The sequence below is a fragment of the Salvelinus sp. IW2-2015 genome, unplaced genomic scaffold (assembly GCF_002910315.2).
Source record: "Salvelinus sp. IW2-2015 unplaced genomic scaffold, ASM291031v2 Un_scaffold3110, whole genome shotgun sequence".
Lineage (NCBI taxonomy): Eukaryota > Metazoa > Chordata > Actinopteri > Salmoniformes > Salmonidae > Salvelinus > Salvelinus sp. IW2-2015.
This window is the reverse complement of record NW_019944400.1, coordinates 56,534-61,522: the sequence shown is the minus strand read 5'-3', so window position 1 is coordinate 61,522 and position 4,989 is coordinate 56,534. Positions and strand designations below refer to the sequence as shown.

Sequence of the window (4,989 nt, the reverse complement as noted above, 5' to 3'; positions counted from 1 at the left end):
CTACTGTGATGTGCTGTGCTGACTCTAACTTTGTGTGCTGCTCTCGTTGCTCTACTGTAATGTGCTGGTAGCTGAACTCATTACTGTAATGTGCTGTACTGAAACTCTCACCGTAATGCTTGTCCTGAACTCTACTGTAATGTGCTGTACTGAAGCTCTACTGGGAATGTGCTGTTGCTGGAACCACGGGCTGTGCGTCTACTGTAATGTGCTGTGCTGAACTTACTATGTAGTTATGAATACTGGAGTCTGTATGAACCTACGAAATCGCCTGGTAACTGCTATTATGTGCTTTGTACTGAACTCTCATGCTTGTGAATCTGTCTGTGTGCGCTGAACTCTTACTTACTGTGTGTCTGGAACTCTACTGTGCTGTGCTGAACTCTACTTCTGGCTGTGCTGCAACTTACTGGCGTTAACTCTACGTCTGTGGCTGAACTTACTGGTATGTGCGTGTACTGAACTTACTGTATGGTGCACTGAACTTCTGTGTGACCTACTGTTGTGCTGTGTGAACTCTACTGTAATGTGCGTGCTGAAGCTCTACTATAATGTGCTGTACTGAACTCACTAACTGGTGCTGTGCTGAAACTCTTACTGTGCTGTGCTGAACTCTACTGTGCTGGCCGCTCTTGTGCCTGTGTGAACTCTCACTGTGCTGTGCTGAATCTACTGTAATGTGCTGTGGCTGACACTCTACTGTATGTTTGCTGTGCTGAAACTCTACTGTCTGTGCTGAACTCTACTGTAATGTGCTGTGCGGAACTCTACTGTAAGTGTGCCTGTGCTGAACTCTACACTGTTGATGTGCTGTGCTACTACTGGGCTCTGACTGTGCTGTGCTTGGGGAACTCTTCTGTGCTGAACTCCTAGCTGTATGTGCTGTACTTGACTCTACTGTGCTGTGCGTGAACTTCTACTGTGAGTGTTTGCTGAACTCTACTGTGCTGTTGACTCTGAGGCTGCGAACTCTACGGTTAATGTGCTGTGCTTGAACTCCTACTGAATGTGCTGTGCTGAACTCTACTGTATGCTTGTCTGAACTCTACTTGCTGTACTGATTCTACTGACGACTCTACTGTAATGTGACTGAACTCCTACTGTAATGTGCTGAACTCTACTGTAATTGCCTTCCTGAAAACTCTACTGTCATGTGCTGTGCTGAAACTCTACTATGTGCGTGCTTGACTCTACTGTATAATGTGCTGTACTGAACTCTACTGTATGTGCTGTGCACTAGTGCGCTGAACTCTACTGTGGAATGTGCTGAACTCTACTGTAATGTGCTGTGTGAACTCTACTGTAATGTGCTGTAGTGCTGCAACTCTACTGTAATGTGCTCGTGCTGAACTCTTATGTCTGTCTAATCTACGTATGTGCTGACTTTGATGTCGCAAAACTTATGAAACATAGATGTCTACGATTGGATCAAGATATTGGTCGGTTTGGACAACCAGATGTGGTTTTGTTTTGGGGGCCGAGCTCATTAAAATAAGGCCAGTGTGTAGAATAATAGCTCAAATATGCAAAAGAAGGATAGATTGTATATTTCTACCTTGTTACTGTTTAGGATACATCACATGAAAGAAAGGACATTCATATCCATCAGTACTAGTGTTTCTGTATTACAGATCAGAGCCATCGATGAAATTCCTGTTACCGTAATCCGTTACCGAGGGGAAATCCACTTTCTCTACTGTAGTTTTCAAGTCCATATATTGCTATGTCTGGTTGAGATGATCAGCACAGGTAGTATCTCTCTCCTCGTTTATCTGCTCTGTGATATCCGCCGTCTGATATTAGATTGTCAAGGAGACAGTAGGAAAAGGGTTAGACAGGAGAGGAGACAGTAGGAAAAGGGTTAGACAGGAGAGGAGACAGTAGGAAAAGGGTTAGACAGGAGAGAATAGTTGGAAAATAAAAGATACAACATGACAGGGGATGACCCTACAGGACAGGTGTTGGTTGGGGAACACAGCAGCCAATGACAACAAAGTTGTGGAGGAGAGGACAGCAATCTAACCCTCAAAACTGGGAGAGTCGATTTCCATCCAGACTTACTAAACAAATAGGAGACATAAAAGATGAATCTTGCAGACTGTCAAAGGCTACAGTTTTTAACTCAGCATGAATTCTCACCTTGTTACCCGGGTGTCTTCATTCTTCTGAAAACACTTCATGAGGATTATCGATGGTATCGAATAAACCATTGGTGTTAGAAAACACCATGGGYAGACAGGAAGAATGGCGAAAATCTGCAGAGAGAAGAGGACCCAAACCCTAAACAGTTACATCCGGAAGCTGCGCTCAGTTCACGTACAGTTAGCGAATAAAACTGCAAAACAAAAAGCTTCTATTCACCCTGGTAAAACCTTGAAATATAATGTGCTCTCTCCCAGGTAAATAAATAATCCACTGGTGTCCTCTGGACGTCCCTCGAAAGCTTCAAAAGATCAGCTATCTTTGAGAAGAAAGTTTCTGTCTCTCCCCGATTGTCTGCTCTTCTTCTTCTACTTCGTTAAGCTTTTATCGCCGGACTCCGTCCTAAACGGCGTATCGCCGCCACCTACTGGAGGGGGTAGAAACAGACCTCATGTGTTCAGAGCAGCGAGTCTTGCCGCATTCACATGCTAGTTGGAACTGGGACATTTGGAAAATTCCGACGTGCTGATTCGTTAAACGGTTTCCGTAACGAATACACCCCTGATGTCCGCAAGAACACGAACGGGAAATGACGACGTGGATGGATCCACTTTGARGACTAAATCCACGACCTGTGGTATCTGCTGCCCTCCAGTGAATGCATGGCACGGGGCCCCAGACAGAGACAGACAAACATTTTAATTCAAGTTSAAGTTTAGACAAACAAGTCATTTGATCACTTTATATTATTTATTTGAAATGCTATAAATTATTGGCCTTTCCCATTTACATTTGGGACTGATCAAATCAAATTATATTTGTCACATGCGCCGAATACAACAGGTGTAGACCTTACGTGAAATGCTKACWTACAAGCCCTTAACCAACAGTGCAGTTAAGAAAATAGAGTTAAGAAAATATTTACAAAATAAATTAAAGTACAAAATAAAATAACAATAACGAGGCTATATACAGGGGAACAGGTTAGTAATGAGGCTATATACAGGGGGTAATGAGGCTATATACAGGGGATTCCGGTACCAAGTCAATGTGCAGGGGAAGAGGTTAGTTGAGGTAATGGAGGTAATATGTTAATGTTGGTAGGGGTAAAGTGACTATGCAAATAGGGGGTCAATGCAAATATCCCGGGTAGCCATTTGATTAACTGTTCAGCAGTCTTATGGCTTGGGGGTAGAAGCTGTTAGGAAGCCTTTTGGACCTAGACTTGGCGCTCCGGTACCGCTTGCCGTGCGATAGCAGAGAGAACAGTCTATGACTWGGGTGGCTGGAGTCTTTGACAATTTTTAGGGCCTTTCTCTGACACCAGGTGGATGGATTATCTTGGCAAAGGAGAAATTCTCACCGACAGGGATGTAAACAAATTTTGTGCACAAAATTAGAGAGAAATACGTTTGTGTGCGTATACAACATTTCTGGGGTCTTTTATTTCAGCACTTGAAACATGGGACCAACACTTTACATGGTTATGCTTTTATGTTTTGGTTCAGCGTATGTCTAGGCCTATATCTATTTCATACAATGTCTTTACGTTTTAGCTTGTGTTTTGAGTCCACCGTGGTTACATACTGAGTCACCTAGGTGGTTACATACTGAGTTTCACCATGGTACAGCCTGAGTCACTCCAGTGGTTACATGCTGAGTCACCGTGGTTACATACTGAGTCACCGCGGTTAATACTGAGTCACCGCGGTACATACTGGTCCACAGTGGTTAACATACTGAGTCACCATGGTTACATACTGAGTCACCATGGGTTACATGCTGAGTCACCATGGTTACATGCTGAGTCACCATGGTTACATGCTGAGCTCAACAGGTTACTACTGAGTCACCGTCGGTTACATACTGAGTCACCGTGGTTACATACTGAGTCACCATGGTTACAAATTGAGTCACATTGGTTACATAGATGGTCACATTGGTTACATGCTGAGTCACCATGGTTACATGCTGAGTCACATGGTTACATACTGAGTCACCTGGTTACATACTGAGTCACCGTGTTACATAGAGTCACCATGGTTACAAATTGAGTCACCTTGGTTACATCTGTAGTCACCAAGTGCGATTTACATACCGAGTCACCATGGTTACATACTGAGTGTTACATGGCTACATACTGACCGTCACCATGGTTACATACTGACGCCAAAATGTAGGCAGAAAGTATGTGCTAAAGCAACAGATAAAAAACAGCAGGTGTTTGACTTCATGCTCGTCCATCAAGACTCAGGCATGCTTGTCTCAGCTCCAGTCACATGACAAGGCATGCATGCTTAGCTCCAGTCACATGACAAGGGATGCATGTCCAGCTCCAGTCAATACAAGGCATGCATGTCCTCAGTCCAGTCACATGACAAGGCATGCATGTCTCAGCTCCAGTCACATGACAAGGCAATGCTGTCCTCCACAGCTTTCCCAGTCACATGACAAGGCATGCATGTCTCAGCTCAGTCACAGACAAGCATGCATGTTCAGCTCAGTCAATGACAGGATGCATGTCTCAGCTCCAGTCACATGACAAGGCATGCATGTCTCAGCTCCAGTCACATGACAAGGCATGCATGTCCTCAGCTCTCCAGTCACATGACAAGGCATGCATGTCTCAGCTCAGTCACATGACAAGGCAATGCATGTTCAGCTCCAGTCCATGACAAGCCATCATGTCTCAGCTCCAGTCACATGACAAGACATGCATGTCTCAGCTCCAGTCACATGACAAGGCATGCATGTCTCAGCTGCCAGTCACATGACAAGGCATGCATGTCTCAGCTCCAGTCACATGACAAGACATGCATGTCTCAGCTCCAGTCACATGGACAAAAA

At 44.5% G+C, this 4,989-nt stretch overlaps 1 long non-coding RNA gene across 3 annotated transcripts in view; it reads right to left on the bottom strand.

Annotated features, from left to right (window-relative positions):
- The window catches only part of LOC112075368 (uncharacterized), a 26,401-nt gene extending 23,903 nt beyond the window's left edge, over positions 1-2,498 (bottom strand). For 2 of the 3 annotated variants that reach the window (XR_011477310.1, XR_011477311.1), the window contains exons 1-2: positions 2,362-2,498; positions 2,123-2,255 (exon numbers count right to left, since the gene is read on the bottom strand). This is a non-coding gene — a long non-coding RNA (uncharacterized lncRNA). The remainder of the gene's footprint in view (positions 1-2,122; positions 2,256-2,361) is intronic. The other variant, XR_002894970.2, reaches the window with a different exon arrangement.
- Between the last annotated feature and the right edge of the window lie 2,491 nt (positions 2,499-4,989).